Source organism: Tasmannia lanceolata, unplaced genomic scaffold, assembly GCF_043159265.1.
Source record: "Tasmannia lanceolata isolate RefF3 unplaced genomic scaffold, GAP_Taslan_0.1 ptg000008l, whole genome shotgun sequence".
Classification (NCBI taxonomy): domain Eukaryota; kingdom Viridiplantae; phylum Streptophyta; class Magnoliopsida; order Canellales; family Winteraceae; genus Tasmannia; species Tasmannia lanceolata.
The window spans coordinates 29,916,784-29,925,584 of record NW_027518685.1 but is presented as its reverse complement, the minus strand read 5'-3'; the positions used below and the strand labels follow the sequence as shown (position 1 = coordinate 29,925,584).

The window sequence follows — 8,801 nt, the reverse complement described above, 5'->3', positions numbered from 1 at the left end:
TTCCACCCTCCATTTTGGTAATGGCACCCCTCCATCTTCCACTAATCTTCTTACGGATTGCCGCACAACCAAACACACCCAATCAATCTTCCACTATTCTTCTCCCAATCTAATCTTCTTGTCTACTCCCCTTTAACTTCTTCTTCTTCTCCTAATCCCCACCCAACTTCCAGCAACCAAACAGAGCTTGGTGCGCAATCTCACTACAGATTGGAAGGTTGGGATCATCCTATGGAGATGATGTAACGCAACGTATCTATGTTGTGGCTTAACAAGAAGTGGGCCTCACTTTACTTTTGAAAAATACTCGACTTCACGCGTACAACGTATAGAATCTCTGTTTTTTTAAGGGAGATGATATTTTCACCCCTCCTGCATTACTTGCACACCCCCTTATAACCTGATTTGACAACATTATAAGGGGGGTGTGCAAGTACTGCAGGGGGGTGAAAATATCATCACCCTTTTTTAAACCTTTGAACATATCACACCAATGTGGCAAGATATTTTTGTGCTTGAGAATTCTAAGAAGGCACCTACCCCAACACTAATCTCCACTTTGCAAGGTCTAAATTACTATTTTTGTATCTTTCTTGGTTTATAAACGGTGTTAGGTCACGAACTGTTTTAGTAAGCTGACATAACTTAGCACGGGCCAAATGCCAAAAAAAACAAAAATGTTTAGGTCAAATATGAGTTCCTAAAACCGGCTAACTATATAAAAATAAGGTTATTTTAAAAATCTTAATCAACCAAAACAATAGTAATTTTTTTTTTTGGGATGCTGTGGGGGGTGTAAACGAGCCGAGCCAAGCTCGGCTCGGCTCGTTAAGCTCAAAAGCTCGGCTCGGGCTCGAACCAGGCTCGAGCTCAGCTCGGCCAGGCTCGCGAGCCTTCCCGAGCTTGGGTTATATCATGTTCACACCCCTCATCTTCCCTAGACAGCCCTACTGGTGTAATTTGACTACTTTTTTTACACTATGGGGGGTGGTCTACTAACAAATGGGGTTCCAAAAATGAAGTGACATATTTTGCCCCCCCCCTTTCACTCCTTGGACAACCCTTTTAATGTATAAATTAATATTATATATATATATATATATATATATATATATATATATATATATATATATTTAAATATATTAAATTCTTAACGAGCTGAGCGGAGCCGAGCCTGGCCTAAATTGGGCTCGGCTCGGCTCGTTAAGGATTCGAATCGAGATGTCCGTTTCTGGATGGGACCCAACCCATGAGGGTTTTCTCCTGATGTTCTACTGTACAAGATCAATGGTTGATTTCCGACGTGTCCCTCCTCGTGACACCCCAAAGATATGCATGTTTTTTACCTTTGAACATGAATCGGGCGTTTTGTTTTTCCTGCTGTCATTTGCAATTAATATTCTAGAAGAGCATCACCATATGAATGATGGGTGGGGGTTTTACTGCAAAAATAAGGCCCACATTTCACCTCTATGGCTTTCATAATTACTAGTAAAAGGGCACGTGCGTTGCACGTGTGCGACCGATGTATTTTACAACGTAAAACTGCAAAAAAAACATATTTATTTTACACCACAAAACTTCATCAGACATCTTCATAGTGTCATGGGCCGGCCGGCCAGCAGCCATGAAACATTAAACAAATAAGGGTGGCTTGAGCTAGAAAAAAGTTGTCAAAGTGCAATGCAATTTCTTATTTCCATCAAGGAAGCATTTATTGGCTCTCCAATGCTGTGAAAGGTCATAATCCATATTAGAGAACACTAATAAACAAACCGTACAAAATATGACTGACACTATAAGCTCATTAATTAACTAAATAATGATTAATTCATATATGTGATTCCAAGAGAATCCATAGAACTAATCAATAGTTTTTGCCTTGAATCATATTGTGGTTATGATCTTGGGACAATAGAACTAATCACAAACTATCACAAACGATTGGTATGCAATGGCAGTAGTTTATAGGAATGCCAGAAATTTATTTGAATACTGTCCAATATTTTTTTAAATACTAAAAATAAATGAAAATTAATTGTTCTATCTTGGAAAAAATCCAAGCAAATATCAAGATTTTTTATCTATTGAGTTCTCTCCAACGGGACTTCATTTTGTTTACTTTTTTTTTTTTTTTAGAAGGTAACTAAAATTTATTTCCTGAAAAGAACACTACAGCCAGGGACAAGATGTCCCCTGATATTGTTTGAACGATTACATAAGCCACAACCAAAATACAAAAAGGAGAAAACAAAGAGCAAGTACAACACTTAGGCTCTCAAGAAGACACACAAGATATCAACTCTGTCCACGCCTTCTTTTGCTAACTTATTGGTAGGCTCTCGAGAAGACACACAAGATATCAACTCTGTCCACGCCTTCTTTTTCTTTTGCTAACTTATCGGCAGTAGAATTTCATCAATTTCGAAGCAAGGTCCACAGCTCCTATTACATGCCCAAGCAATGGTGTTTGCAAATCCCCCAAGCCCAAAAAGTAATAGCCCGAGGTTATTAGCCGCGAACCATCTAAGCCCAAAAAGCAGAGCCGCGACTTGTGCTTCATTTGCGTCAGAAAAACCTGCGGGTCCCCGAATAAGATAGGATAATCTCCCCATTGTGCTAGTAGCAATTTCAATGACAAAATAATATAAGTAGGTAGTAAAACTTCCGTACGAAAAATCCAAAACCAAGAAATACTTGCATTTACAAACTCGACAAATTGATAGTCTCCAATCAGTCTCAAGAAATAAACCTACACCATATAAGTTACGCTTCATCAGTAGGGAAAGTCTTTCCTCTCTGAAGGCAACATAGAGAGATTCATGAAAAATAAATTTGAAGTTTGTTAAAACAGCAGCCACCAACCTCTCCACATACTCTTTCAAAGAAGAGTAATATCCATTTGCTCAAGAAACCTAACGCCAAATTTACAAATAGATTAGAAACAGGTTTGGCATCCAATTCCGAGACCAATTGAAAGCATAACATATAAATCTAAATTTATGTTTTTGTCAATATTTGCATTATAAAAAGCTCTTGTGCTAATCTCATGTAAATTGAGATCATAAATATAAATCTAAATATACCTTTTTGTCAATATTTGCATAATAAAAAGTTCTTAATTACATTCATCTCATGTTCATCTTCACTTAGCCACAAACATTTAAGAAAGAAATTATGGAGCATCAGGGTCCAGTCAACCAACCATAGACAATTCACCATCAACTCCCGTAATTAGGAACAGTAGTTCCAGGTAACAAAATTGGACCCTAAACATAGTTTTGAACAAAAATATTGAGAATTTAACATGTCATAAAAAAACCACTGTGAAGTACGAATAAAATATGTTTGGCGTTCTGCAGCATAGTGAACCAGCATAGTCGCCAGGATGGGAAGGCCCAAAAAGGATATCCAAAAACCAACTCAAGGTTAAAGTGAGCCTCTCTGCACCTAAATTTTATTCAAGCCTTGAACATCCATCTCACTTCTTGGATACAGCATGCAAATAGATAGTCTCCTCCACCAAGCGTCTCAAAGTGCTGATGAAGCTTTGGATCAATAACTTGAGTGATTGATGCAAAATGCATTTGCAAAGGACAATCGGGGAGCAAGGATCACTCATTCCTTAGCTGTAACCAACATCTTCAACAAAAATATCCCAAACCAATGATAAATATTCTCCCTTCTCCTTAAACACTAAATTCTTGTCAGTACGAACCGCATCGAGTCCTATTTGATGCAGGGTAAGCTTCCATGGGATTACTTTCTTGTCCCGAGGAACACTGTTTGCAAACTCTACCTTTTCCAACCTAAATCTTCATAGCAAACAAACGCCTGAATCCAACATTTTACAGAGACAATAAGTCAGACAACAACCTAAAAAGAGAACAATTAAGAAAAATCTATTACTATGTCTCAATGTCAAACACATAGCCTAGGACATATATATTGAATAGAAAATCCATTGAAAACACGACCTATTGAATCATTTCAATTTCGATTAAAGGAGTCATATATTACAGATGTTATGTCCTGCAAATGAGCCTATGAAAGAATAAAAATCCAGTCATATTATAGATAATATTTTCCAAGGATTTAAAGGGCAGCGAACATTTGTTTGTGTCATAAGAAGTTTGTGCTTGTAAATAAAATTTATAAATATGGTTCAATATGTGGTAGGGGTTCAAATTGGGTCGGGTCAGGTTGGGTTGAGCTTATGCTAAAAAATGAATAGGAATCAATCCGAACCTGACCCGATTTTAAGGTAAAATCTCAACCCGAATTCCCGAAAATTGTCCTGAGTTCCACCCCTAATATGTGAGCCAATCTACCAAGGGGGAATCACAGCACGACGATGGGTCTTGATGATCATCTTAGTAATGGAAAGAGGGGACTGCTCCAACTTAGTCGTTACAATATTAGCTTCATGGTATATCTTCTTTTTTTCCCTTGGTGATTTTTGACCTGGGTTAATGAACATTTTCTATAGAAAGATGGAATTTCTACTACCCATGTTTAGTCAGTTAATCAATCACCCAACAGCCAAAGCTTCAATAGGAATAAAATCCAAACCTAAAGCTTCAACTTAACGAAGTGAAGATTATAAGGTTTTTCTTTCTTTCTCTATTAGAGAAATGATTTTTTTTTCTAGTGATCATTGCAAACTTAAACGCCACACTGCCACATCATAAACCCAAACTTTTCAACCGGACTAAAATCCAAACCAAAAGAGCTTCAACTCAACAAATGCTCTCTAATTTTTATTCCTTTCTATTATAAGATGATGATTTTTTAATGATCATTGAAAACCAAAACATTCCGTAGATAGATTTACCCAATGAAGGAAAAAATTTATTCCTTTCTATTATAAGATGATGATTTTTTAATGATCATGGAAAACCAAAACATTCCATAGATAGATTTACCCAATGAAGGAAAAAGATTATTGGAAACCAAAACTCTATACTGTCAGATCATAACCCAAACTTTTCAACATGACTAAAATCCATACCAAAGAGCTTCAACCTAATGAATACCCTCGAAGTTTTCTTCCTTTATATAAGAAGATGATTTTTTAATGGTCATTGAAAACCAAAACATTACATAGTTAGATTTACCCAATGAAGGTAAAAAAAGATAACCTCATTCCCAAACAGAAAAATCATGTCCAAGCATGTATATTAATCCAACGAACAATAATGGGACTCTAGATCAATGAAAATAAGCAAACATATCCAATTTGCATGTGTTCAGGGTAAATCAAATAAGAAACCTAACATGTTTTGTGTTGATCTTAGCAAACAAATTACAGAAAGATGAAGTTTTTAACCTTCTGTCCTTCTTCATTATCGATAAAAAGATGAAGTTTCTACTACCCATATTTAGTCAGTTATTCGATCACCCAACAACCAACGCTTCAATATGACTAAAATCCAAACCTAAGAGCTTCAACTCAACGAATTGAAAGATTTACAAAGTTTTTCTTTCTTTCTCTATAAGCAAATGACTTAATTTTTTCCAATGATCATGAAAACCCAAACTTTCCAATAGGACTAAAATTCAAACCAAAGAACTACAACTCAATGACTTCCCACTCTATGTTTTCTTCCCTTCTATAAGAAGAATTTTTTAATGATCATTGAAAAATCAAAATTCTTCATAGATATAATGAATCAGAGAGATAGAATCCACACCACAGGAAGAATATCTCTAGTCTACAAAAAAAAAGACCCAAACGGACAATATACAGAGACGAAAAAATAAATATGAACACACCACACACCACAAGAAGAATATATCTGATCTAAAAAAAACCCAAATGGACAATAGATAAGAGGCAGAAAAACCATAAGAAATCCCTTGGTGTGCCCATGCACAGTTGGATTGAATCCCTATAAACCGAACAAAGCTGCTTTGAAACGAAGAATAATTACTGTTCCTTTACAACATTCTTCTTCGAGAGTTGAAACATCTTGCATGTTGCTATGTTCGCTATAAGTAGCCAACATTTAAAGAACAATATTGTCACCCTAAAGCATCAAATAGAGTACTCTCCGTATCATTATTTGTTGTTTCATCATTATCATTAGCTTTTTTAAAAGGCCGATAGCATCTCAATCATTGGTAATTCTGTTTGTTCATATCTATCTTTAAACTCACTAACAATATTCCTTTGACTAACTTTGCAATGTTCTAGATGACAAACACAGCCCCTAACTATAGAGTATATTCCTTTTTTTCTTGTTTGGAAACAGTTTCCTTTTTAATTATATATGGTCCTTTTACAAATATGCATTGCATGTTAATGCCCTGCTTACTCAGGTGGACTGAAATTTGTGGGAGCACTTCTTAAGTGCTTCTCGTAAACATAAAATTAGAAGGCTGGTGATTCTCTTGTTGTATAGCTAATACTTACTTTCACTCTGCTTCAGTTATTTGAGTTTCTTAAGAACAGGGAAAAACCAGCGAAAGAAATCAAAGCAGGAATGGCTACAATGGGGGTGTGAAGTCGGAAAAGAGGAGAAGCAAGGGAGAGAAAAAGGAGAAAATAAATAAATATCATACACAACATCAGGGAATAAGCTATATTCATGATCCTATAGTCAGTAAAACTTGTGAATTGGGGAAGGAATAAATCACAAAAATAACGAACACTACCATGTATACCTTGAGTATTCAAGTCATGGGAACTTTTAAATCTTCATCTGATCTGATATTTTATTCATTAAGGTTTTGAAGCATTAACAGAGATACAAAATCTATTACATGGTGATCCAACTCCACCCACAACATTGCAATTAGTGTCTGCAAGCAGCAAACCAAGAAATGTTGTAGCATGGATGATCATTTTCTTAGAGCTTGTATAGTTCCATCAATTTAGTTATGTATTAGGGAACACAATTCAAATCAAATTCTAGTACATGGAAACGTACCTTTCTTGATCTTCGCATGAACCATTCCACCAGCTCCAACAATTTTGCTCTTGCATGCATCCTGCTCATTGCAAACCAAGAAATGATATCCCCCCCTGGGGAAAAAATACCCCCGGAACATTATTCCTTAACTTAAAGGCAAAGAAAAACGTTAAAGGGGGTGAACTTATATCCTCAAGCTGTGAACCATTCTCACAGAAACCGTTAGAGGGGGTGGATTTTATCCATTTGGGGCTGGGGGGGATATCATCCTTCTTTCCTTGTCAAGAAGGCAGGCATTTTTTATATGGAATGCCAAAAGGTCGTAATGTTCTAGTTTACAAGACACCATATGGAGGAGGGATTTGCCAGGGTCCATCTCAAAAGGCATTTCGTGGACCGTCTGTTGCATGAGAGAGCGGCTACCTCATTAAATATGACAAAATCTGTTGAAAAGTGAGCCTACGTGGCTGTTCTCTCTTGCAACAGACGTCCCGTGAAATGCCTTTTGCGTTGGACCCTAGCAAATCCCTTTGGAGCAGGGAACTAGTGATATGCCAAAAGGTTGTAATCAGAACCTAGTTTACAAGACACCATATGGAGTAAGGAATTAGTGATACAATAGCAATAGCAATACACACACAGAGACTGTGTAAAGCATGCCTCTTGAAGTACTTCCCCTGGAATTTACATTAATGGCTAGACAATAGAGTAAGGGTGTCCACTGATCATTCTACATGCTGATTACATTCTCTGGCTCTTTAGGCAGATGCTCATTTGATTCAAAAGGAAAAATCTGAGAAAGATCAGCTCTGCAGTAAGTAATCCATCAAAGATACTCGGACAATTCAAAACTATACTATAGAATAGGCGAATTTGTAGGAGACATGGAATAGCCACCCGAAAAATCTTAGAAAAAATCAGCTCTGGTGTGAGTAATCGTACAGGTTGGCTCAGCTACGAAGCCAACATCATCATCGATAGAGACAGAGGCCAACATCATCTATGGAGAAGAGGGTAGGCGAGCAAGTTGACGACAACACCACTGGAATGTGACAGAATATACACAGAAACATGGTTTGATGTAGGATTGCTGATGGTTTCCGTTAGTCTCTGATAGAATTGCTGACAGGTTGTGTTGAAGGAGGAGTCTCTGGTAGTGCGGCGGGGTGAATTTATATGGTCTCTAACTCTAGGTTGAAAGTATAATTGCTAAATTGGGTTCTGTTGAATGGGTTTTGAGGCTGAATTTCTGGAACTCAAACAATTATAGAGGGGATGAGATTTGTAACTGGAGTTGGAGGTGGAGTGGCTGAAGGGGCCACGAAATCCGCTCAGGGGGGTATGGTGCAGGGGCAGGGTGTGCAATGAAAGTGGGGATGTCTTGCCCAGGCATCAGCACCGACACCCCTTTGGTGTAGACGGACTCTGCACCCAAAAAAGTAATGTAACACCATAATATCAAAACTACAATCTTCATAAAAATGAAACGAGCAATATAGCCCAGTCCGTTGCAAGATCATTAGATGCGAGCATTGCTTCCAATCTCATCAAACAGTTAAAGCAAATAACAGTTCATTGGAGTAGGAAACCCATAGAACTTAAAACCAATCTGCCCTAATTCTCTCCCCCCTCTCTCTCCTCAAAATTAGAACACCTCATCAAGAGATGGCAGAGGCCCTAAACCCACAATCTACTGACGAATAGGAAAAAGCTTGGGCCCTAAAGCATCAAGGAGTTGGACGGCCCATAAATCTTGCTGACGCTTGGCCAAAATTGACTGATCCGTGGTAAAGGGCAGGTACATATCCAACTGCTCACAAAGAGTCACGAATTGGGAGTAGAACTCAGACAGACTGATCACCATGTTTGAGATACAACAGCTCGGAG

At 37.6% G+C, this 8,801-nt stretch overlaps 1 long non-coding RNA gene across 1 annotated transcript; it reads right to left on the bottom strand.

The window, feature by feature from the left end:
• Positions 1 to 3,162: 3,162 nt before the first annotated feature.
• On the bottom strand, positions 3,163 to 7,005 carry LOC143883554 (uncharacterized). The gene is made up of 2 exons (XR_013252424.1): positions 6,933 to 7,005; positions 3,163 to 3,834 (listed from the first exon to the last, which is right to left on the bottom strand). It is a non-coding gene; the product is annotated as an uncharacterized LOC143883554 (long non-coding RNA).
• Positions 7,006 to 8,801: the final 1,796 nt, after the last annotated feature.